This window comes from Mustela nivalis (assembly GCF_964662115.1).
Source record: "Mustela nivalis genome assembly, contig: HAP1_SCAFFOLD_1300, whole genome shotgun sequence".
NCBI classification, from domain to species: domain Eukaryota; kingdom Metazoa; phylum Chordata; class Mammalia; order Carnivora; family Mustelidae; genus Mustela; species Mustela nivalis.
Genome location: NW_028135364.1, coordinates 43,125 through 70,902, shown reverse-complemented (window position 1 = coordinate 70,902; position 27,778 = coordinate 43,125). Strand labels below are relative to the sequence as shown.

Below are 27,778 nucleotides of genomic sequence, written 5' to 3'. Positions count from 1 at the left end.
CTGTGGATATTTAAGAACAAAAATAACTTTAAAATGTAATTTGCATTTAAAAAATGTAAATAAAAAATTCGACTGATACTGCTTAAAGTGAGTTCCTGATGTTTTAAGAAACCTTATAGATTACTTAGGAAGCCTAAGTATGCATCATACTTATAGATTACTTAGGAAGCCTAAGTATGCATCATGAATTTTGTTGAATTTTATTTGCTTCCAGATAAAAGGTTTATTGAAACTTTTAAAACATGGTACATAAATACTCCATGAAAGGGAACTAGAACAATGTGTGCACAACTTTTAGGGACTGATGTTGTTCAAGTCTACATTTCCATTCTGCATAGGATACAATATCCCTTAAGTTTTCAGGTCACTTTTATTGAAGTGTGATAAATAGGCATATCAAATTGTACATAGAGAATGGGACACAAATCAGCTCTGCTTGTTTCTGGGTTTTTTTTTTTTTTCATTCCCTAAATAAGTATTTATTGCTCATATAAACAGGGTGTGCGCCCTTTTATTTGGCAGCCCCTATTTTTTTCATTGGTTTCCCCATTTCACAAGGTGGGAAAAGAATCAAAGCCATTTACACGTCTCAGGAAAAAATGCATTGAACAGGAAAACCACAGATTTTCTTTGCTTTTTGGTAAGTCTTGCACGTTCTCTTGTAATTTCTATGACAGCATATACCAATCAAGCCAAACTTGCTACATGACTTTAAATTATAATTTCAGATAATAAAAATTCTTCCTTTAACAATGTTTTTTAAGCAAAACCATTCAACTTTTGTTTTTCTTTCAGCAAAACACAGTTAGTTATATATAATACAACAATATTTTTTATAATTAGCTCTTCCAAAGTTAACAGTGTAGATTATGAAATTTATTGTCAACATAGTATAAAAAGAGAACTTCTTTATTTTTTATATTATGTTACTAAATTTCCATGCACAATTTCAAGAAAAATGACTTGGTTATGTTGTAAGTCTCTATGAGAAAATATTTCTAATGCTAATTATTAGTTTCATAAACTTAAATATTTGAGATATTTGTGGCTTTGAGGGGCAATGTATTTTTATGTTAATGGGATTAAAAAATTTGGGGCCCTGGAACCCAACAAAACTACCAAATAGCTATTTCATTATACTCTTTCATCATATTTAGTATACTCATTGAAAGCAGAACAGAACATTAAATAGAAGGCACAGAGGATAATACACTCCAATTTCTACTCTTACATAATCTTTTGAAAATATCTAAAATATGCAATCAGGGTTTAAGCATGCCTTGCTTTCAATCAATCCAATTTTTAGAAAGATAGGGCTGAGCATCAGTGACTCTGAGAAGCTAAATTATTCTATCCTACTTAGAGTGTATCCACATGCAATCATTATAGCATCCTCTAAGCCAGGAAAAATCACTTGTTCCCCTTAAGATCTGTATGTGAACGTGAAAGATTTTCATTGGAAGGGGCTTTAGACACCATCTGACCAAGATACTCTACGTAACCCTATAGAGTGCCATCTTGAATGCCCTTGGTGGCTCTCCATGCTTAAACAAACTCTGTTTCTTTCTGTATTTTAATATATCCTTAGTCCAGTAACTCTGTATGGAATGAATAACCTTGGGAGAAGATGGTTGATGTTTCCTGTTTCTTAAGCTCTTCAGCTATCTTACATCTGCAAATTCTCCTATGATCAAGGGTTAGCACAACATTGACAAGGAATAAAATAAAAAGAGGGATCCAAAGGGAAAATATCTTAAAAGAGATGATGAAACTTATCTTTGATGGGACAGAAAAATGTTAAAAATTCTCTTTGGACACTGGACAAAATGTTCTTTTTTTTTTTCTTTAGGAATAAGCAACTAGTAGGAGTCACCAGATATCAATTACGTAGCTTCTGAAGGCAAATAGCAAGATTTTCCTTAGATCATTTAAAATGATTATTTGGGAGTCAAGTCTTCAGAAAGCAAGTGCTGTGTCCAATTCTCTGTTATTCTTCTCATCTTTTGGCCCGAATATCAAGTGTTTTAGGGACCATCAATAGATACACAATGCATTAAATTCTATTTGAGTTTTCAGAGGAGGAGGATGAAGAAAAGAGAGAAATGAATGCTTGACTCAAGAGGCTGAGAGTTTATTTGAGTCAGGTGTAGGTCTAGTAGAAATATGCAGAAAAGAATCTTGTGGAGGAAAAATGACTCACAAGAATGTGAGGGGGAAGACTTTTTTAAAAATGTCAATGTCCATATTTCCTGATTAAAATATGGACATTTGCATCATGCTCTGGGAGTCTAAATATAATAACAGCTTAGACTCTCTAAGAATACTTCAACTCCTATTCAAGAACAGGAAAAAAAGAATGAGGTAGAACCCTAATTGTCCAGTAAAAAGTATTGTATAGCACAATACTATCATTACAATAAAACCTGTTATCTGATTAGTTAATATTTTAAAGTAAATGCAGAAATGATTGAGAAATTTCTCAGAATTAAAATAAATAGGTCATTGGCTAACATTACACAATAAAAGCTACGTCAATAGTCAAGACCAGAAAGAAACTTACACTTTTCCTTTATTTAAAAAACAGTTTGCTCTGTGATATCTTCAGGTCTGCTTTCAATAACATTTAAATTTTAAACACACATATCTGAAAACAAGACAACAAAGAATATATCACTAATCAAATGTAAGCATTCCTCCACATTGAGTGCCTGTTAAAAATCACTCAAATATGAATTATTGCATCATGGTTTTGAGCCTACAAAATGCAAAGCGCTGGCCGACCTCGTGGCGCAACGGTAGCGCGTCTGACTCCAAAATGCAAAGCGCTGATAAAAAATCCAATATAATAATCTTTTGAAAAGAAAACACGCCTGTTTTTTTTTTTATGAAATGACCCACGAAGTCAATATTCAGAATATTTCCTACTGCTAAAAATACTTTACACATGGCCCTTTAGATCAAAACTCTTCTTGGGTATCGAGAAGAAAACTGGGAAAATCGGAAATACAGTCGGAGGGAACAGTAGCTTCGGAGCGCTGGGATCTTGCTTCACTTCTTTACTTTTCTTTTCTTTTTTTTTTAAGAATTTATTTATTTGTTTGACAGAGAGAGATCACAAGGAGGCAGAGAGGCAGGTGAAGAGAGAGGAGGAGGAAGTAGGCTCCCTGTCAAGCAGAGACCCGATGTGGGACTCGATTCCAGAATGCTGAGATCATGACCTGAGCCGAAGGCAGAGGCTTAATCCACCGAGCCACCTAGGTGCCCCTGGCTTCATTTCTGACACAAAGCATGTCATCCAGGCTTCTTTGAGGACTGGAACTTCTTTGACTTCATTTCTGCATTTACTTTAAAATATTAGCTAATCAGATAATAGGTTTTATTGTAATGATAGTATTGTACTAGACAATACTTTTTACTGGACCATTAGGGTTAACAGAGCTCTCCCCAAAGAGCAAGCGGGAAAATAATGGCCACAATAATAATGATACCATTGGGTCTCTTGGAATAGAGACTTTTCTTTGATTGACATGTGGTAGAACCCTATTCAGTGTAAATCTGAATGAATAATTTGATATAGGTGCTATCTTAAAATACATCCAAAATCCTCATTACCTTCACTGCTACCACCCTAATACAAGGCATCTGCCTCTCTTGCCTGGATTATGGCCATCATGTCCTAACTGGTCTCCATGCTTCACCCTTATACATTACCACCAACCTAGCCTAACACGCTCATCACAATAGAAGACACAGTGGTCCTTTTAGGGTTAGAGCCAAATCACGTTAAGTGATTAAGCTTATACTCTCCAATAAATTCTGTTTTCGCTCAGAGTAAAATCCCAAATGGTAACCATGTCCTGCAAGAGCCCTATGAGGTCTCCCCATCCCAAACTCACACAGTATCTCCTGCAACTGTTTCCTTGTTCACTCTGTTTTAACTTTAATGGTCTCCTTATCCTTCCTGAAGCACCTTAATCACATTCTTTCCCCAGGGCATTCACGCCTGCAGTGCCCCCGTCTGCAAAGATTTCTTTGAATATTCATTTTGCTCCCACCACCCTTTCATTCAAAAGTTAGCTCAAGTACTACCTTGTCATAGCGGTCTTCCCGGACAGCCTTATATAAAATTTCATATCCCACTTACTGCCTGCTACCTTACTGATTGTATAGATGCATTTACTGTAAGCAGAGAATGTGTTTACTCTGGTCTTTTCAGTAATTAGAAGAGTGTCAGCCTTAAGATATAAGTACTCAGGGCGCCTGGTTGGCTCAGTGGGTTAAAGCCTCTGCCTTTGGCTCAAGTTATGATCCCAGGGCCCTGGGATCGAGCCCCGCATCGATTTCTCTGCTCTGAGAGGAATCTGCTTCCTCCTCTCTCTCTCTCTCTGCCTCTCTACCTACTTGTGATCTCTGTCAAATAAATAAATAAAACGTATTTTTAAAAAGATATAGGTACTCAATAAATATGCGTTGAGTAACAGAATGAATGGATAGGAATCAGTCTTAAGAGGTATATAAGCCATTAAATCTCTTAAGATTCCATCTTTTTCTTGTATTCCAGTCACCTCTTCTAATCTTAACAATGGTATCTCTCTATGTGGTTCATTTATTTCTCCAGGTTTATTCTTTGATGAGCTCTTTATCCATATTTATAATGATTAATACTTAGTCTTATTAAAATCTGTAAAAGTAACCATTGTCTTCAGTTCTGGGCATTTATTGGTCACAGATTCATAAAGTCACATTAAAGGAAATGTGATTTATATGATAAAATTCTACAACTCCTATCTGATTCCCTAAATTCCCAAGGTTTTTGTATTCAACTTATAAAGAAAATTGGGACCATCTGCTTATTACAATTTGGACAGAGAACATTTAGGACTCTTAAAATGACTAGAGCTACTGCATTCTTACAGCCAATGCTTGTATTTTTGCAGGGGTTTTTCTAAGTCCTCACCCATCCATTCAGTATTTCAACAAATACTCACTTTGCACGCACTACATTAAGGGCACTCTGCTGAGTGATTGGGATCCTGCCTTCAAGGACTGGTCTTCTAAGGATGCAAAGACAATAACACAAGGAACAAAGTGTTACATACCCTGAAAGGGATAGAGCTGAAAGGCTATCAGGGTTTAAAGAAGAGATTAAGCCCAGCAGTGACAGGGAGGTGTACTGGAGAAGGTGGTGAGTTGGGCTACATTTGGGCATTTGGAGAAGAGCAGGGAAAAATCATTTCAATAGGAGGAAATAGCATAGACAAACTAGGGAGGTATATGGAAAACAAAACAATAGGTTCACATAATAATGGGAAACCTTGGGCTATGACTGTTTATACACTTAACTTCTCTGTATAAGAACATACTAACTCTAAAACATAGTAAGGCCTACATTTAAATGCACTTGTGTATACATTTGAAAATATGCATTTAAAAAAACCAAAAATTTCCATTGTTTTCCCTAGCTTTGTATTTTGAAACAAAAAGAAATTTTCAATGACCTCAATGCATTAGAATATTCATAAATCATAATCCCATATTATCATAGGTAATGTACCCATACCTAGCTTTGAGCACTTGAAGAAAAAAATTACATAAAATTTTTTTTTTAAAGGTTTTATTTATTTATTTGACAGAGAGGAATCACAAGTAGATGGAGAGGCAGGTAGAGAGAGAGAGAGAGGGAAGCAGGCTCCCTACTGAGCAGAGAGCCCGATGCGGGACTCGATCCCAGGACCCTGAGATCATGACCTGAGCCGAAGGCAGCGGCTTAACCCACTGAGCCACCCAGGCGCCCATAAATTTTTAAACCATTCTTTATACGCAGTATAATTGGGAAATGTGCCATATACGTTAGGTCACATTGTAAGTGTGTTAACATGATCATATCTTTGCTTATGTGGCAGGATGCATGCCTACATATGCACATTGAGACAGTTTTCATGTTTTGTGCAAGCAGTGAATATAAACATGCCAAACCTCCTGAGAAATCTTAGGGTAATGCTATTCTTCCATTTTTGTACTTCTAGTGAGAGTGAACGTTTTATCTTCTATGTGCAATTTATAATTTCACTATAGCTTTCACGATCCATTGCATTACCAGCAAATATGTGGCAAAGGAAGGGAATATTACTTTCAGTTAGAATGTCAGCATTGTGCATTTTCCACATCTGAAAGCATCTTACACTTTATATAGCATCATTTTCAAATGAAAAATGTTACTGTTCCCTTACAAAGTGGGTATTGAGCAAGGCAGAGCCAAGCCACCATTAGCCCCTTAGTGTCCAGGCACGTGTTCTTAGGATTAACCACCTAGAGTTCTTCCTTATGGGGTTGCATTCGCTCTTTACACTTTCAAGAATAAAATTATATTTAGTCTGAAACTACCTACACTGACTTAAATGTGTAAATGAGGACAATATAAGGGGGAAATAAAAGGCTCCACATTTTAGTGTTTTGTTTTGAGAGTAAACCGTCTGGGAAAAAACACACGTTATAGTTCATGCTTGGATCATGATTTAATTTTTTGGCAAATCCAATGTTACCTCATCTGAACGGATGCCTGAGTTATCCTTCTAAAATGCAAATCTGAACCTGCCATTCTTTCTGTTTGTAATCCTCCAATGACCAAATGACCCCTGATTACCTGATGCGTAGCAAGCACTTCATGGCTGTGGGAAGGAACCATGTGTTTACGAATAAGCTACATGGGATTCTCAGAATACCCAATGGGTATACTGAGTAAACGCTTCTGTAAACCCAAGGTGTTCTGTGGGAATGCTAGAGCGGACTGCCTTCAGACCCAAACTGCAACTCTTCCCTGGGTCTCCAGCCTCCTGGCCTGTGTTAGAGTTCGGACTTGTCAGCCTCCTCAGTTGCATGAGCGACTTGTTCAAAACAATCTCTCTCTCTCTCTCTTTTAGTGTCTACACATATACTCATACGCATACGCACGAACGCAAGTGCACAGACACATCCAGTTGGTTCTGTTTTTACGGAAAATATCAACCGCTACAGGGAGGTTGGATGTCTTAAAGATGGCTATCTGAATACCAACCAGCCTCTTCAGGTAGGTTTTGCCATGTAATTCCTTGTCAAATCCTGTCACAGACTCCCTCTTAGAATTATTTTAGAACTAGGTCAGTAGAGATCTGTTGGGTGCAGTGGCTTCACCTTTGTACTCGAATTATTCCCACACGCAGGACTGACTACCCCAGTAGTCACTATTACATCTCTAGAATGTCTGTGATGAAAAGAAGCAACTTTGAAGGTTATTTCTGCTATGCCACATCCTGCTGTTAGCTGCCCCAGGAGGCAAAGGGTTGATATCAGTGGAAGGGCTGAGAATAGAAGACAGTAGGGGAGAAATAGGAGAGAATTCCACACCTCCATCAACATTCTGGGCAAAATTGTTTCCAATATCTGCAAAAATTAATTAATACTATATGGTGAAATGACTTGTCTAGAGATGTCTTCTTCCCCATTACAATTTTAAGTATTTGTGGAGGAATTTCATCAAATATGAATCTCAGATAATGAAACTTTTCATATGATGAATTTTTTTTTCTAGTTATTTGCTATGCCCTGTTATTTTAAGTATTAAGTAGTGAGGTGGTTTTAGAAGGAGTCATTTTAGAAACACTGACTGGAATCCTTCATTTAAAAGGAGATGTTTAATTTGATGGTGAAACCAGAGTTGAATGGTTGGTAGAAGGGTAGGCAGAGGTTGAGAAGCAATTTGGGGGGGGATGGCTTGGGTGAAGGATCACTTTGCTTTACTCTTTACAATTTGGAACCTGTATCTCAGCCTTGGGGAGAATAAAGGGAATTTGCCTCTGGTGCGAATCTCCAAGGGCTCTCTACCCAAGGCTCTGAATGGAAACTTCTGGCAATCACTACAACCTTTGGTCATGACTGTTACTTGTGGAGAACTCTCTCCTTTTATATATATATATATATATATATATATATATATATATATATATATAATTTTTTAGTGGCCTTCAAGAATATTAACTTAGATAAAGAATCAAAGATGGGATTTTTTTTCACTCTAAAGCTGTATTTTACTATTTCTTCTTTTTTCTTTTTTTTTTTAAGATTTTATTTATTTATTGATAGACAGAGATCACAAGTAGAGAGAGGCAGGCAGAGAAAGGAAGGGAAGCAGGCTCCCCGCTGAGCAGAGAGCCCGATGTGGGGCTTGATCCCAGGACCCTGGGATCATGACCTGAGCTGAATGCAGAGGCTTTAACCCACTGAGCCACCCAGGTGCCCCTACTATTTTTTCTACTGTATATTCTACTGCCTTTTATTTCTTTTATGCATATCTCTATGGGGGAAAGCCCCTTCTCCTGCTCCTGACTTTTCATGTGACATGACGCCACTGGCAAACTAGCAAAATACTCTTCACACTTATTCATTCTACTCCAGACAGGCATTTAATTGGAAAGTTTGGAAGGAAAAACTGTGCATGTGAGTTAGCATATACCCGTGTGTGTGTGTGTGTGTGTGTGTGTGTGTGTGTTTTTCTCATTCTCTCTGTTCCTATCCCTGAAGAACTGGTCCGCCTATGGAATGGGTATACTCCTGGATGACCTTCTCTAAACCATAATTTTCAGCCTGCACACTCAAAAGTGTAAGCCATATATTTCAAAATGATAAGCTGCAGCAGAAATAAAGGTGATATCCTGTCTCCATTTGTCTTATTTTTTATTTCAGAACTTGAGCAAGGAAGATGGGTGCTATTTATTGAGTGCCTCCAGAATCCAGATGATGAAAACAATGTTTGAAACAAACAAATCCTTGTCTTCTGTATGAAAATGAAGCAGCACCAACATACACTTACCTATATTTCATACTGTTACTTTAACTCCTTTGTGTTTTTAATTGTGACTCAAAATTGTGTTTGGGTAATAGAACCCATTTTGATATTCTTATTTTTCTCTTCAAAAGAGAAAAAAGTGTCTTTCTGACACTTAATTTTCTCTGAGGTGAAATGATATTTTGTACCTATATTAGAATAAGTCAAAGGAAATGAAAACAGATGAAGACTTGTGATGGCAAACACCTGTATTATAACTTCCTTCACTCTATTAGAGTATATAAATTTGACCCAAAACAAAGCAATAGCTTTAATAATTTTCTTTTTTTTAATGTTTTACCACAGATTGTGCTATTTTGTAGAACTGACATGCACTGCCATTACAAACCTTTTAATTCTTTATTCCTTTTAGACATTACAAGGACCCAACATAGAGGTTGATGACTGCCCTGCTACTATATTATGATTTCTTTATTCTTTCCTTGGGTGTTCCTATTAATTTAGAGGTGGCATTTCTCCCCAATGAGAAAATCTATTAAAACCAAGAGCTAAGTAAAATCTCTCTTTTCAGTTACTTTCTTGGCAACTGGAACCATAGGGGTTTCAATAGCAGTTGGATGCTACTCTAGCATTATAATGTTTAACCAAAAACTATGACAAATTAGTCAAAACTCTTGAAACTGGCTGTATTGGGGACAAAGAGATACAGTAGTATTCTAAAGGACATAATCTGAGACTGTATGTGTGTTATAGTCAACACTTCAAGGGTGGCTTATAACGAAGAATGTTCATGAGGACAGGCTCACTCAGTCAATGAGCTGAGTCAGCAGAAAGAAAGGGCACTCCTGAGGGAGCACCATGGTAGCTGTTTTCATTGCTGCTGGGAATCCTACAAGGAGGTGTGGCTTCCACAAAAATGAGAGGAACAGAATGCCAGGGGCTACCATTCAGGACACCTGAAGTCTCTTTGGAGGTGGCACTGCACACTTGAGTCTCTATGACCAAACCAGAAACATGGCTATTGTTTCTGAATGCCTCGCAAGGTTCATCTTGATTGACCAGCTGGTCATGGTGTCCCTTGGCCCCCATTTAGTCTTCACGGTATGCTCCCATATGATCTCCCTGAAATTTTGTGTTCTTCATAAAACTGTTCTAGGTTGTCTTGCAAATTATCATAACTTTGAAACTCTTTTTAGAAGTTCCATGTGGAACGTGTCCCTCCAGATCATCTCCAGAATGAATGAAATCCCTGATGAAGTTACGGCAATTTCTAGGAAGTATGCTTCTGTCATCTGGCTCAAATATCCTTAAGGTTAATTGTGAATGAGTCAAAGTCAAAATAAGCCTCTTTTCATTTGCCCTGAGCAAAGAAAGGTGTAGAAAGATCATCATGGTGACATTGATGAATGGGACAGAATTAAATGAGAATTCACTGGTAAGATAAAGGATCTAAGAAATATAGGCCCAAATTTCAAGGTGACAAGTGGCAAGAACTCACCTGTCAATTGGACCTATGGCTGTAAAATCAATGATCCCATGAGCTACTCTCACTATGAGACTCCAAATTATTCCAGAAATTGCAGTTTAATTGGAGTATTTTGTTTCTAACTCCACAAGCATGATGGTATTCCATCAATTCTACTGCTTTGAAATGATTAACCTTTTTAATTCCCAGGTCTGCTGAAAAGATTATCTTGGAATCACACATTGAAGACCCAAGAATAGGGCAGCTTTAATTCTGAAGATTCTTGAGGCAGTGACTGGTAGGACTGAGTTGACCCAGAACGTGTGGTCAATGCTTATGCTAACTGTGCTAATGTGTGCCATCTACATTCTCAATGATATCATTGGTTTCATGGATATGAACCCTGGAACAAAGAGAATGACAGGAATGAATGTTAAGATCCCAAGTGTTTTCTGGAATGTATCTGAGTTCTTCCAAATGCCTGTAGACTTATTGGAACAAATGTCCTACAGCAGTAGCTACTTGTTTGATCACACTGAAGGTATCATGCTTGGTGTTTCCTTCATGTACATGCTCTCAGATTGGGGAGAATGTGATTGTAGTCAACCAATAAATGACTTGATAGCACTTTTTTGTGCAGTATTGAAGTAAGTGGTAATTATCTGATTAAAAATACTCCTTTAAATTACATGAAACAAGAAACATTAATACAGATCTATTTTTTTCTTAAAATGAACTGACACATTTGATTAATCCGTGAATTCCCATTTTAAGATATTATAAGAATCAAAGAACAGACTATCCAAAAATTATATGATAAATAATCCAATGTTTACTTTAATAATTCTGAGCTTATATTTCTGCTGGTCTTTATTATGAGGATCAATTATTTGAAAATTATTGAAATTTAGATAATTTTGAAAATATAATTCCTTGACATTTCTGCTTACTTTGGATTCTGCATACTTAGGAGTTGCTATCCTCAAATCTAAGATTTTTGTCATAAATTCTTCTACAACCAGGTAGAAAGAGGGTTGTCTTTTAACTTCACCCTGTATTTTGAGTAAAAATGAATTACTTTGATTGCTTTTATTTTATTTTCAATCAACATGGTTATGAACACTTTGAGGATGGAGAATAAATTTTTCTCATGTTTTTTATGGCTTCCCACCTGCATAGGCCAGTATTGAGAATAAACAAGTGCTCCATAAATAGGCATTGAATTAAAGTAGCACAAGATCCAGTCTCTACCATTTTTACCCTGTGACCAGAATCTATGTAATTTGGTGAACATTTCTTTTGTCTCTTTAGGGACACCATGTGAGTTTAACTTTACTCTTCATGTATATGGTAACAAATTCATGATAATACATGAATGTCCTATTGAATGATTTCAAGATCACTTACAATGGTTTAAGAGAAAACTAGATGCAAATTATGAACAAGTATTTAAATATAAAGCTTTCTAATAAGGGTTTTTTAAAATGACTTTTGCAATAACATTTGAAAGACTGGTTTGAGTGGTTGCTTTTCAGAGATAAAAAATGGAACTTCTTTAGAATGGTCAGCATAGATTTAGAAGACAATGTCAAATTTATAATAGAATTTCTCAGAATTAAGAGCAACACTGCAGATAGAAAACTGCCAAACTAGCTTCCGGTCCCTTGCTATTACGCTTGACCTCTAACAAGTTTTACCCCAGTAGCTGAGATTGTACATAGAAGCACTAGGTACATGTTTTAAAATAGTGAATACCTTCAAAGATATTTTCAGTGGATGAAAAATACATAGTGTAAGAATTCTTTTAGATATAGTATATTTAAAAAAATGTTTTACTGTTGTTTGTGGAATGAATGAGTTTCTGTAGTGAGTTTCACTACCTGCCATGAAATCAAGAACTGTGTTTTGTTTTGTTTTGTTTTTTAAAGAAAGCTGAGAAGCAAAAAAAAAAAATTTTCGGGCAATGACTGACATTTCTTCTCCAAGAAGAGAAGTTGATTTGAGTCAGAGTTTCACATCTAGAAACATCCAGTTGAATAACACTTAAGAAATCACAAGACAGAAAGTCTTGTGAGTCCAACCAAACCTCCAACCAAATCAGATTTTAGTTGTTTATATAAATTTTAGAAAATGCCAGAAAAAAATTGAGGTGTGAGGTTTTAGAATTTCTATGTACATTTTTATTTCTTGACAGACTCCATTAACCCTGGTCCAAGATTGAGATTGTTTACAGATTTTCTTTTAAAAACCATGAGAACATTAACTATGTTGATGTCCAATATCTTCTCTAGAGCTAAATTTCAGTAAACATTATAGATTGATTATGAAATGGCCACATTGTAACAACTTGATAGCACATCTGTGGGTATAATTTTGTCCTTTCATAAGGATCACTGGTGGCTGCATTCAATTGGATAGAGGTCATTACAGGTGGACTTCGGTGTTACTGTAAATTATCTTAAAGCTGAGTTCAGTGCATTTACTAAAATGTTATGGGATTAATTTTTTAAATTTGCAACCAATACTAATATATACTTTTTTGCACCATTACTGCTATTTAGATGAAATAGCACAATATAATATGTTGATGAGGTAAAGGAGATAAAAACAGGAAACTGATGAGCCATAGGGAAATATGACTGAGAACAAATTGATTTCATAAAACAAATATAATTGGCGTGACAATAAAAAGTGTATTATCCACACAGGTCAAACCCTATTATAGTGATTTTCAAGAGAACTCAATAGATAGGAATTTTAAATAAACAAGTAAAATAAATGGGCTTTTCCAAGGTGCTTATGTATGCTCTGTCTCCATCTTCCTTGTAATGGAACTCATTAGAAGGATTTGACCTGCACATCTAAGAATTGATTACCCATGATAATGTGAGATTGGGCAGGCATCCTTTCTCGAATTAATACCATCTTGCATTTATAAAAGGCTTTATTACACTGATGCCCCCACCACCACCTATTATCCCATATTTTAGGACAGTAATGGAAGAAAAGCCATGAAGAAAAGCAGTTAGATGCACAGGTGAAGTGTCTGGTCTTTGGGTCCAAATGCTAGTCTACCATACAGGCATTGTGGCAGAATGGACTTAACACTTAGCCACCCTTTTTTAGAAAAATTTCTTCGTTTCCAAAGAAGGAATAATGGGACTTACATCATAGAAGTTTTAATGAGAATTAGATGCATTGTACATAGCACTATGATTTACTGGCAGTAAACACTTAATAAAACATCCCTAGTGTCATGGAGTATACAGGCTATGTGTGAGACAGTTCACAAATGAGAAGCTGCATAACAAAGGGGTTAAGTGCTTCTGTAGGAGGTTTGATGCTTCTTATTAAAACAAATTGACTCAGCTTTATCTGTAGCAGGGCTTTTATCAGAACAAATGTTATTAAGCAAATGGAAATGTTGTGCTTTCATCTCTATGTTTTCTTTTATCCAGTCATTTTTAGAGAGACACCTGAGAAATGGAAAGAATTCTCTCTTATCATGCTAGATAATTTACTCCATGAATTTGGATGGCTCACTTCTCTTTTCACGACTCAGGTTCTTCGTCTACAAGTAACCTCTAAGGCCCTTTTCTGTGTGAAAATTATATTATTTCACAAAGTAGATCATCAAACTCTTGAACACTGAAGTTTGACTCAAAGAAATAAGTTTCCTAAATTAAAAGAAAAGAAATCCACATTGTGACCATGAAAAATGTTGCGTTTCATTTTATGCATATTATTTAGGCACTGATATTTTCTAGCTCAGGACTTCCTCTGGTTTGCATCCCATTTAAAAAAAAAAAAAGTTATAATGGAAATTCAGATGCATAAATTCAACTTAGCATTGATAGCAATTATGGAATTAAAGTTTTCCCTACCAAGTTCAAATGTGACCATTAATAATCTATTGTTTGTTACTCTGTGGCTTATGGTATAATGTATCACAGCTTTATAGAATGACAGACAAAATTAAAATCTGATATAGGTAAATATTTCTGAAAGGCTACATGATTTCATTGAATGATTCATATTTTCAGTTAAGAAAACACTTTCTAGACCACATATGATATTTTATTTTTCTTCTTCATTCTCCCTTTCTAAAGATTAGGTTTATATAATTATTTGAATAAAGTGACTTTTTTAAAAAAGATGGATAAAGAAAATCATAGACATTTCCACAATTTCATATTATAGATAATTTTATAACACTTGATTTTGGTATGCTGTGAATATCTACAAAGGCAATTTAATTTGGATCTATTCTGTGTTTCTGTCATATTTTGGAGGCAAAGATAATCTTGGTGGATGAACAGCATAAGAAATCACTTCAATTGTCTGATTTATGACATAATCTGAATAGTTGTGAAAATTGTGGATCACAATTTTCTTAAAGGATAAATTAAATATCTTAAATCGACTTTAGTAGAAAAAAAAATCTCAGCATAGTTTTAACTCTTCATATTTCAAGTATATTTTTATAATTCATTTTGCATTTATTATTTAACTCACTTGACATGATCATTTCCTCCATGGATTCCCATCACTCTTGCTGCACTCCCATTTGGACTTTTAGTATGAGCCCTGCTTCTGACATCTGAAACTGAAAAATTCCACTCCTTGCATTTCTTCCCTGTGGAAGCTATATACCGCAGTTATAAACTAGTTTAAACCTAAAGCATAGCCTGAATTAGCAAGAGAATTTATAACTTTCCTAAGTTGCTCATAAACAAGAAATCTGAGTAAATTTGCATTGCTAAAATTCAGGGTAAAAAACGTTCTCAGAGTTCCTCAACAGTGTTTCAATGATCAACTTCCCAATAATAAAAATAGGGGTAGTGCTAACTTGAAATACAACTTTGGTAATACCTTGAAGATGTCTGTTTTGTACTCTTAGTATTAATGTCCAGATCAGCATCTGGGAAACCCCCGCAGTCATATCATATCATTGCAATAATAAGAGTTAAGATTTAGTGAACTCCTTCTTCTATTGTACAATCCAGTGGTTCCAGATTATTATGGAGTTTGCAAAGAATATCATTAACACACACACACACACACACACACACACACACACAAAGACACGTGCGCACACACACGCACACACACACAATCCTTACAAATAAGTGACCATGTTGCTTCCTGATTTGACTTAGTTCATCAGTAAAATGAATTGTCTGAATTATCTAACTTCTCCTTAAACTAACGGTTTTACATATGGTATTTCATGCAGGAAATCAGATTCAGATGAAGAACATCCTTCAGAAGGCACATCTAGGAATCAAAGTTTATGGACAAAGGGATTTAACCAGTGAAAATTAGACATTCAAAAGGAATTGTTTCGAAAAATTATAAATATTTCTAGATTTCCAATAGGCTGGACCACTTGGCACATGTGTAACATATTGAGATTATTCTGAAAGCACAGAATTCATTAATCTGTTAATAGTCTCAATTTCAGCTAATCATGCAGAGCTATGTCCCGGGACCTTGAAGATCCAGGAGCCCTAATTCCCTAAACTACTGACAGGGAAATTGAGGTCCCAAAAGAGTCAGCCAGTTACTTAGTAACGTATCTTCTTATTCTTTACCCAGGGTTCTTCTTATTTGCTGTGTGACTATAATGAGAAACAGACATAAAAATACTGAGAGATGTTAATGAATTGACCAGTTTTGGAGAAACAAGTATTTAAAAACCCCTAATGAGTGGCACTGACTATGAAATTGTCTGGAGGGGAAGCCTATTGGTAGCTTAAAGGGTAAGGAAGATGATAGGTGGCTGAGAAAAAGAAAGAAAGAAAAGATTCCCTAAATATTTAGTAAATATGTTTGCAGTTCTTTTGGCCATGTTACAAGAGAAGAGCCTTTAAAAACCAGTTTTCCATACTCTTGAATTCATTTTATAGTAAAAAGGTGATATTGAATAAATGATTTGGTATACAAAAATTATAGAGGATATCAATTTTAAATATGTTGTATAGCAATTTATTCTTTTAAGAATGGTACAGTCAAGATCATTGTAGTATTATTATTATTATTATTATTATTATTATTATTATTATTTTCACCTAGCCTGAAAAATCAGGGGTCACATTTATTGAAGGCTACAACATACCCTGGTTTGAACCTGAAAAAAAGATGGAGTCTTGCATACTTATCTATTATCATCTTTAAACTATGTCAGCATACATATTGCCTGGAGTAAATATTTACTAGTGGTTACTATTGTCCAGTCTGGAAATAACATGTAGTTCATAAATGAAAGCTGAAAGTTCAGTTTTATTGGGGAGTGAGCTCAAGTATTTGACCTAGGTATTTTAGTTAACGTCTTTTCTGAGGCATTAAGATCTTAAGTTTTAAACTGACTTTAGGTATCTCTTGATAGATTGCTACCCAAATAATTTTTAAGGGATTTATAGGTAAAAATAAATTCAAACTCACCTTCAGGTAATTCTAAAATTTTCTCTCTGAAGATGTTAAAGATAACCTATAACAGTAAATGTTCTGATGCAGATTTCTACTCTGATGCATTCACAGAGGATCCGTAGATTTAAGAGGTCTATTGGCAATGAATTAGCACATAGCTTATGTAAATCCGTGGCAATACTGTGTTCAAATAAGGATCTTGGTTTCAATACATTTTTTTCAGAAATGCATTTGGTCCTCTTTAAACAGAAATCTGACTCCACATGAAGTGGCAAAAAACAGTCCTGAAGTCAATGTTTGTTTCTTTAACTATGATATTGTTGGCATTTTCTCATCAAACCAAACCAAACATAACTCTATGGCTCCTTAGAATATTTTAAAATAAGGGTTCATATGAGATACTATGAGAGTAAAAATATGAAAACTAATATCCCTGAAGCTACCTATAATACTTGCTCCTTTATAAAAACAATAAAATGACGGCAATGGAGATCATGTTAAAGTATAAAGCTTTAATCATATTACCAATCCCTTATGTAACATGAAAACAGTAAGGCTCAATTCTAAAAATTCGAATAAAAGGGAGACAGGAGACATTTTCTCAATTTCTGCAACCAAAGGAGTTAGTGGAGGTAGGGCAAAGAGATCTTTTAACCTAAATCTTTATATCAAATCATCATTATGGTATTTTAACTTGAAATGAATAAATACAGTTTCCAATGAATATGTTCACTTAAAAAATTTTCAACAATTTTAAGGTGAATTAAGAAGCAGTGAATATAAGACTTCATACTTGATACTTTGTTCATTTTTTACTGTTTGTGATACACAACTAGTTGATTAAAAATGAAGATACGAAGGATGATCTAGCAAGTAAAAGGTAGTGATTACTCCTAAAGCCAAAGGGATATCAGGAAATAGAAAAGGGGGTGGGCTCTTCAACTAGATATAGTTTGTTTCTTTTTTTTTTTTTTTTTAAGATTTTATTTATTTATTTGACAGAGAGAGGTCACAAGTAGGCAGAGAGGCAGGCAGAGAGAGAGAGAGGAGGAAGCAGGCTCCCTGCTGAGCAGAGAGCCCGATGCGGGACTCGATTCCAGGACCCTGAGATCATGACCTGAGCCAAAGGCAGAGGCTTTAACCCACTGAGCCACCCAGGTGCCCAGATATAGTTTGTTTCTTAATGGCTTGGAGTAAATGAAGAAAAATATTAAAAATTGTCAATCTTGGTGTAGAAGCATGAAAATATATTTACATTGTGGGGCGCCTGGGTGGCTCAGTGGGTTAAAGCCTCTGCCTTCGGCTCAGGTCATGATCTCAGGGTCCTGGGATCGAGCCCTGCATCGGGCTCTCTGCTCAGCGGGGAGCCTGCTTCCTTCTCTCTCTCTGCCTGTCTCTCTGCCTGCTTGTGATCTCTCTCTGTCAAATAAATAAATAAATAAAATTTAAAAATATATATATATTTACATTGCTTATACCTTTTGTGTAGTTTTAAATATTTCTAAATTAAAAATGATTTTTTTCCTACTTTTTGTATTCTAGCTTACAAAGATGTTTATATATGACTTCATTTGTGAAATTCTAAAACCTTTATAGGTTAGAGATTTCCTTTTCTTCGAAGTTCAAAACTATATATTTAAAATGAGTAAATTTATGTAACTTAGAGAACTGTCAATTGAACAAAACTTTCAGCAGAAAGATCAATTTTTAAAGCTTTTAATGTATTCTATACATAATAGATTTATTATCCCCTTTTACGTTTATATAATTACTTTTAAGTCATAATATATGCTTTATGCATGTTATCTAACATTTCAGAGGCACAAACATGGCTATTTTGTTCAAAATATCAATTAATGCATATGTATAAATGGACTTTCTCTTAGAGTTACCAAACACTCTGTAAATAAGAAATATACTTTGCAGATTTGTTGACATAAACAAGTGTGACTATATTCCAGCAGCAAAGACAAGGGAATTTTGTGTTTTCTTCTCTCAGTGGATACAATTTTTAGAAGATTAATCCTCTAGAAAACAAAAACAAAACCTATAACATAAGAGCTTCAGGTATTACTAAGAGTGTATATGTAAAAATTTAAACAAAATCATTATAGATGATTTTCTCTGTTAACTTCACGAATAATTTTTTAGACTAAAATCACTACCTTAAATATTCTTATAAAAACTCACCATATCGTACCAAACTGGTTTTAATGTACCAAACTGGTTTTAATGTAAGCTGCAATGGAATCACCTTAATTATATCTTGAAGAATACCTAGAGTCACCGTGTATTAATTATAAAGGAAAGTGAGTGTATGTAAGTTAACAGATCTTTTTAACCTTTCTCTCTCTCTCTCTTTTAATGCAGGTGTCATAACTACTAGATTGCTTTTTATGCTAAGGACACTCTATGCATTCACAATTCGAAGCTTGTACATAGTGTCCAATAATGGTCAAGCACTTGCAAAAATGTTGCACCTGGAACAGGGAGGAGTGAGGAGAGCAAAGGTCAAATCCAGGCCTTAATAAGCATTGACTAAACAGACTTTAGACTCGGCGAAAAGTCCAGACGACCCCTGTAGCGTCATCTTACAGCTCTGATTTTCTTCTTTTCAAGATGTAGCATAATCCATAAATACAACCAAATCACTAGCAGCTTAGGCTTTGGTTTGGTTTTTATCTTCCAGGGGTCCCCCCCTTCCCTTCACAAAGATTGGAAAAATTAACCCTTTTCTGTCCTCAGACTAACCAAAGAATGAATTTCTTCCTGGTCACTGTTGTCAGCTTAAATCTTTCCGTCCTTTCAGGGCTTGGGGGGGGGGGGGCGCTCTGTGAAGTGCTTACAACAACCAGGGCAGTGGTGAGTGTTTCATTTTCTCCCCTTAAATGTTGACGGATATCCCAGTGATGGCTAATGGCAACAAGGATCAGAGGACTCCACAATTCCGTGAAATATGTCTCTTTCATGAATGTTTCTAAGCAATCAACAGGATACTTAAAACCGTACATAGAATTTTGGTTTAGTTCTGGTTTCCCATCACACAGAGGTAACCTCTCCATACAGATTTCTAGACAATCCATATGGATAATAAAAACATAATCAACTAGAATCAACTTTTTGACATATTCGCCTCATTTTGTATTCTCTGGTACCATTCTCATATTCTTATGGACATAAATCTCTTCTCATACTTTTGTTCTAGTCATACATTTGCTGAAGGAGAGGTTAGGCCTTTTAAGTTAAAAAAGCAAATTTCTCTGCAGGAAATATACCAAATCCAGTATGAACTACAGGAATGAAGAGCCCACCTCAAGGGCATTACTTGAGAGAAAACTTCCACTGCAGCCTGGGTATAGTCCACGTGCGGGAAGTGAGAGCTGTCCAGTCACACTCCGTGTCACCCTGTTATTCTGTTTACAAACCTGCAGATTTTCAGAATGCCAAAGAAATCTGCAACTGCCCCTACACTTATTCTTTTGAGGTCACGTATACCCTGTTTGCCCCCACTTCCTCCGCCCTTTAAACATATAAAATTAAAAAAAAAAAAAAAAAAAAACAGAAAAAACCAGCTCTGAGTGTGAACCACAGCTGGGTGAGGCAAAGTCTTACTTAAGCAGGAATGGCTGAGAACACAGCAAACTGGGGGAGAAGCCTCCGATGTTCAGAAGTGTGCTCTAGTCTGGGGAAAGGTTCTTTAGAAGGAACGTGAACACAGACACAAATGGTTTCCGTGGAGAGTTAAAGGGGGCCTGGGTTTCTCGAGGAGCCAGCCCTGTCTCTGACTGATGATCCCAGTCTTACAGAACAGGAAAGAGGATAGAGTGAGAGGCAGACATTTTACACAGCTGCAGAGCTCGCCAAACTGATCACAATTTCTCCTGTGTTGTGCATCAAAAGAATTAGGATATACAGGAAAACAGACTAGCAAATCTCAGCCATGACCCCATATAAATATAGAGACTAAAATTCCCTTAGTATTTGTGATTATCTGGGATCCAACAGAATCCAGACCCATCTATTTTTCAGAAGAACATGGAAGAAAGAAAGTGGGAGTAACTAGGAGCTGTATTCCTTGTTTACACCACTCTATTTTGAACATCTTAGCTTCAATCATCTGAAATTACAGCACCAATATAATTTTAATTATTTTTCCCAAGATCCTGTTGTCCATTATCTCCTACACAAAATGGCTAGATTCCCTGTCAATTAGAATTTTTTATTTTAAAAGTAAAATTTAGCTTAAAATGTGTATAATTTTTTAGACTTTGTTTTGGCTTAGGTTTTCTGTTTATATTTTGATGTCTCAACTTTCTAACTATATTTTATGCCTTTAGGGTAATAGAACAAAAATGGGCTAAATCATTGCCATACATATTTTTTATAATGCATTTTTTAAATACATGAATCAGGAGGAAAATGATCAAATATGAGATACTGTAATTAATGCATATACTTAATGATATAATGAGAGTTTAAATATTTTGGTCATACAAATTGACTGTTTGCAAGGTTCATAAAGAATTGACTTTATATGTTGGTGACTTAGAATGTGCCATCATAGGTGTGAACCCCATGGGTAATCACATTTCAATTTTTGTGAAATTTTGATGTAAAGTAATCCTAACTGATCTGATCAGTCATAAGAGGCATTTTTCAAACAATTTCACTGGTGTGGCTTTTGATGAGGCATCCCACTTTTGACAACTAGTAGATTTGCTGGAGGTAAAAAGTTGCCTGCAGAAGAATGAGCAAAGAATTCCAAATCAGAGACAGTGTTACTGTGAGGCTCATATTTTTCAATGACACGGATGTTTAATTCAGGGTTTTTCTAAACGCAATTATATGTTTTAAAAATATGCACCTCTGGTTTATGTTTCTATCTTTCTTGGCCAAAATAATGTCAGGATCAGAGGGATAACTTGTTTTCATCGAACACTTTTACCATTTGAGAATTAAATTTTTAAAAAGTGAACATCTTTGACTCTTCGAAGTAATAAATCAACTATGAAGAAAATTATTTGAGTCATGAACTTGTCCAGAAGAAACAGAATGTGAAAACTCACATGCCCACTTTCACCGCGTGTATGATTTGCTAAGTGAGCCACTGACTACACAGATCATTTTCAATGTTTGTTATCTTTTAGTAACCTAAATCCAAATGAAAACTCCAGATTTTTTTTTTCTTTTTTATATAATGACTACACACATAATGGACCAAGAACTTTATATAGCAGATATTTTCAAGGTAAATTTTAAAATACATGTATGTTCCAATAATGATGATTTATTCCAAATACATTTCATATCGTCATTTTTTCATCTTAACTCAATCATTATGCCAGTATTTTAATGCTTTTTTTTTTAAACCAATCACTTGCTTACCAGTTAGTCAAGAGACTATGCAGGTACAGGATAACTTTCTTTGGATTACTTAAGATGAAATGGTAGAAACAGCCAACTCACACAATTTGTATAGAGGATTAATCTTGCAGCTACATTAATTTTAATAAAAATTAAATGTTTTCAATTAGTTTAGGTTGGCTAGTAAGGGAAAAACACAAAGACAAAACTGAGGCAGTAAAGCCTTACAATGCCTCCACTGATTTCTCCACTGGCCCTTCCTCTGCACATGGTCAATTAGAATTGAAAATCCTGTGCTGATTTCATTCGCTGGAATTTTTAAGCAGGTCAGGAAGAAAGATGTTATTGAAAGGAAAAGTCTCATCTAAATAAGAAAGGAGCACGTGGCCATCTGGTCTTAGCTATACATATAAAAAGTTATTTCAGCTGAACTGCAGGCTTGATGTTTAAAAAGATGTGCCAAAACTCAACCCAAAATCTGTTTACGGTAAAATATCCCAAATGTTTCTTTTTCAACCTCCAAATATGCAATACACAGTTCATTTCCTATCTGTGATTCATGAGCCCATCTGACCCCAGCGCCTCACTGAGCTTGACTGAGTTTCAGGCAGGGGAACATTCAATCACTCTTAGAATACTACTCCTTAATGGTTTATCAACAGGACCGTGGGTCTTTTGAAAATTGTGAAAATAACTCGGATAGTTTTCACTCAAGTTAATTTTGAGTTCTGTCTGCATGTAGGCTTGAAAGAATAAAAGCTGAGACATCAAGTAACCAAACCAATTTTCCTTCTTTTCTCATTGTGACTTGAGGTTCCTGTGCATTCTCTGTGCAGTGCCAGGGCATCTACTAAAAATAATTTCAGGTCTCAAGGCAAGTTTTTTTTTTTAAACCCAATCTGTCCTTTCATGAAGAGAAATTAGGAGTGTCAGCCGACTTTTAGCGGTCATATTCCTAATGTCAAGAAACAAAGTTTTTCTAAAAAAGAGCGCTTTACACTGTTTGCCACATTAGAGTCATATCTTTTGAAATGATTGAAATATGTTTTGATATGAGGCATTTGCAATAATTACATCATCAATACATCAATTTAGCCATTATCTGAGTATGTCCCCCTACTAGCATAGACATAGCTATGTGGACCTCCCCATCGAAATTACATTGTGTTAAAATATGTTACTATTCTAACTCAAGATCATTAAAAAAACAAAAAAACCTTTGGTTATAGTAAAATACCAACACTTATTTTTCGTCATAAAACTACATTCAAATATATTTTATTTTATATATACCCAATCTATACACATGTGCAAGAACACATGATTACTATATCAACTAAGCAAGCAAGAGTATAGGTTTTCACTAAAGTCTTCAGATAAATAATTGAATTAAGGATATTTTAATCTATGAAACAAGAATCTTGACATATCTCTGACATGAGAAATCGTTGGTTGTTTTTGTATATTTACTGTTTGTTCTGCCATTTCAAATAAATCATTACTATTGTGTAAGAAGAATAAACTGTACTATAGTAAATTGTTCTTTCTCCTTTATGCTCTGAAAAACCATTTGTTCTTGAATTGGCGTTACGTAGTTCAACTATTTCAATCAAGTCCATTATCTTCTATTCTTTGAAAGATGCCTTTTTAGTAACCTGTATCCCCAGTGGGCAATGTCATGTTTTGTTTTTAGAAAGTAGGTGAAATTTAAATCCAACAACTACTTGTTCATTTTTTTTATGTTTGACAAAACAATTATATAATTCATCCTCAGGCAAAAACTCCAGTATATGCTGGAGAAGAACTATTTACGTAAAAATTATGGAGTCAAGCCCAAAAATTTCTCAAAAAAGTTATTTATTAGTTCACACTAAAGTCTTACCCCACAGAATGTCACCTAACTTGTGTAGCTTGTTTTTTCTAAGTACAAAATGTATCTGTTCTTTGAGCTATATGCTTTTCTCAACAAAAGTAACATGAAAGCAAAACAGAACAAAACATTTTTTCTCTTTAAAACAATCATACAATAAATGCCTCAGTAAAATTAATCTCATTATTTTGTATGTTGGTGTATAAATCGTGCTGTTCACATACATATGTGTTGCAAATCCTTTCAGAATTAATCCTTTTTTAAGTATGCAAGAAAGAAGTATTCAAAGCAAATTGCAAAATTCAAAAAAATAATGTATCAAATACTTGGTATATAAGAACTGGTAAGTATACCTGGCCGTTCTATATTAATGAAGAGTAAATTACAAATCAAAACTTAGTAATGAAGAGACATTATGTATGTACGGTTGCTCTATATTTATGTCTCAGATATGGCAATCTGTTTCCAGAAAATTATTAAACTTTGTTCTATTTGAGTTAAGTAAAATAAAACAGTACAGTTAAATACACACATTATTAAAAATCTAGACAACTTGATTGGTGGACAACTGTTTAGTGTAACACCCACAAAATAAACTTGAAAATAAATACAAACACTGCACCAGCCCATAAAATTTTAACCCAATTATCCTCTAACCCAGAGCACATGAAATGAGCATTACTTTTAAGTTATTTATATACATTCTTTCTTTAACCAGTAAGTTAAGAGTGAAATTATTTAATGTTTGCAAAAATGTAAATGCCAAATAAGAATCACCAAGTCATAACACCTTTTAGTACTGTAGCATTTTTATCCACATGATTGCAAAATGTTCACTGTTTCTAAATCCTATTCATAGCGTAGAAATTCAGCCACCTCTAAAATGTTCAACCAGCATCTTAGTAAGGCTTCCTAGAACCAGAAACTCTGCCTGACTACAGATACCTTGATAAACATGTCCATACTGCCCCATAAACACATCTTCAAGAGAGAGATAGCTACAAATAAAATAGTCCTTTCCTGTGGGTGTTGGTTAATCCCACAAACATGTGAACTTCCTATGGGCACACACCCAACAGACGTTGGAGATTAGGTGATTGCAAATGTTGCCCACAAAGGCAAAATTTTATATGTGATGACATCACCACCAAACCAGGGTTTCTCTGTGATATAATGATATAATTGCCCGGCTGAATGTGTCTCTTGAGTGTGTGTGTGTGTGTGTGTGTGAGAGAGAGAGAGAGAGAGAGAGAGCGAGCGAGACGGTTAAAGAACAGCTTCATCAGAAACGCTATAACCTTCTGCAAGCTTTGCAAGAATCTTTCCACAGACCTTTGACTTTTTCCAGATTTCACACAGCTTAAGTTCATTCAAAAACGCATTTCCCGCACGAGTAAATTGTGTTTTGTTTCGTTAGCACACTGTTCATCCTAAAATATGCCCCCGATGGGTCTGTCGAGATGAGATTTCTATACCCAATGAGGCAAGTGTAGCTGTATGATATGGTGAGGAGTTGCAGGGTCCCTTGAGCCCTGCTTTTGAACGGAGAAGACGTCTTGGTTTGAGAGGTAATGAAAGGGTTAAAAATTGAGGCTGTCTGGGGTAAAAGAAAGGGGATATTGTTGTCTTTAATCTTTCCGCAGTATGTGTAAGACTTCCATCCCGGATCTGCACATAGCAGTGGAATAGGCTGGGCATGCATTGCGTGCAAGCTCCTTGATTGTAGAGGGGGGGAAAAAAACCTGGCTGGAGTCCAGACAGGCTGGAGCTCTGTTGATCATTATGTCTAGCCTTCAGGTGTCTCAGCACACAGTGGGCGGCGGTGGGGGAGGTGTAGATAACATGAGAGCAGACAAAGAAAAAAAAATGGTGTATTTTAAAAAAGATTATGCGAAAATGTGTGTCCAAGTCCTCTTTAAAAAATGAATCCTACCGTCTTGGACTTTTATAATTAGAACACAAGCCCTGCTCTGGCAGATCTCTTTAAGCCATAATTAGTTATGTCTGGAGCCTTTGAATAATTCCTTTCAATAATTGATGGAGTTGATACTCTCTTTTAAAAATAAGGAAGGCAATGTTTTCTTACAAACTCTATTTTTGTTGGAGGCTTTGTCGTTCAAAATCTTCATCAGTCACAATCACATCGATTTGATTTGCCTTTTAATTTCTTATGAGACTTAGTCTATAACTTTTTAAGAATTTGGATGATTCTAGAAGTAAAGGCATAATGCATTGCTAGGTTAGCCTAGCTCAATGTAAAAAGAAAGCAATAATACAGGATCATTCTTCCCCCATTTGTTTCCAATTATTTTATAAATTAAAAAAAAAAAAAAAAACTGGCTTGTATGTCGCTTCTGTTTAAAACTCCATCAAAAAACCTTACCAAGCATGTAAGTTAGATGCTCAGTGTATCTTTTGCCTTCTAGTAAGAAGAAATCCCAAATTCTTTTATTCTTCAAGCATTCTATAAAGAAGCTTCCGCATGCTTCCTCCCCACCCCCACATCCTCACTCCACCCTATTAGGAATTAAAAAAAAAAAAATCTTTATACATGGAAGGCTGGATCCTGATACAGAAAGCTGTCTTTTCCTTCTATCTTTACACTGACCACTTTATACCCAGTCACCTTTCACTTCTGCTGGGACTTTATTTCACATTTTGTGGACGAAAACACCGAAACCAGCCCCGTTTCTATCATTATGATGAAATGAAAAGTGGTGGTTTAAAAAATAAATAAAAAGAAAGCTCTGGCTTGAAGCCATTGTTCAGAATTTAAGAGCTATTTGCCCCCAAGTGTCTTAGCAGTCTTTCATAGCTAATTATAATAACTGTCAGATGTCTGGAAAGTCTATGGTACCCTGGTCAGTGGAGTCAGCAAAGTTTGTCTTTTATTTTTCTTGGGGACAGATCAGATCTGATTAGACATAAAGAACGAGAAGAAGTGAACTAAGTACCTATGAGTGTGCCTTCATTTTTTTCTTATGAACAAAGCAGCCTACAGGAGCAAGGTTCCGGGGTGCAACCCTCCTGCAGCTACTCTTTGGAATGCCTGACTTTTATTTTTAATTCTTTAACATAACAAAGCATGCAACAATTGTCCCCGAACCATCTTCCTGCCTGCCGGAGACCTTTTCCTACACATTTAAAAGAAGTGCCTTAAAAATAAATAAATAAATAAAATAAAAAAATAAAAAAAAAAATCTCCAAATCGTTGATGCTTATGACATAAAACTATTTTCATCAGCACCCTTGACGGAAAGAAATGCATACTCACAATTTCAAAACGGCTATTTGTGCTAGCTCCTCGTCCCCGGAGGCAGAGCAGAGGCTTTGGCCAGACTGTCCCTGACGCAGGTGCAGAATCCCCCGTTTTCCTGAAGGAGGGAGGTGGGAAAGGGCTTCATAAAGTCACGCGGAACTCAGCCACTTGTGCTCAGGCATCCCTTGCTCCTGTGAAAGCTGTACTATCTGCAGTTCTGAATTGAACTAAATTACAGCCCATGTGAAAGACAGGGGCAGCGAGTCATGTGGGAGATACCCCGCCCTCCGATTGGCCGCCGGGCCAGAGCTCAGACATTCTGCCTTTTCCACCATTGGTGAATAGTTAAAACTGAAAGCATCGAGAGCCTCCTCTTGAGCTTATTTGTCCTTTATGTGTGGAAGAATGACTGTAGGATTTTACAGTGACAGAATTAGTTAAGAAAGGGACTGAAGTCATCCTTCACGGAGACCAGTGGGAGGAGATTGGAAGCTCGGCTTTTTCAAGATTTTTTTTTTTTTTTTTTTTTTTTTCCCTTTTGATCCCCCTGCCCTGCAGTTTTGTCTGTGA

The 27,778-nt window shown here is 35.7% G+C and overlaps 2 long non-coding RNA genes across 4 annotated transcripts in view; one reads left to right on the top strand and one right to left on the bottom strand.

Moving 5' to 3' along the window:
• The window catches only part of LOC309857806, a 73,822-nt gene extending 46,369 nt beyond the window's left edge, over positions 1 to 27,453 (bottom strand). For all 3 annotated transcript variants that reach the window (XR_014307917.1, XR_014307918.1, XR_014307919.1), the window contains exon 1: positions 27,224 to 27,453. This is a non-coding gene — a long non-coding RNA (uncharacterized lncRNA). The remainder of the gene's footprint in view (positions 1 to 27,223) is intronic.
• Positions 8,887 to 18,167, top strand: LOC309857807. Its single transcript, XR_014307920.1, has 2 exons — positions 8,887 to 17,666; positions 17,888 to 18,167. It is a non-coding gene; the product is annotated as an uncharacterized lncRNA (long non-coding RNA).
• Positions 27,454 to 27,778: the final 325 nt, after the last annotated feature.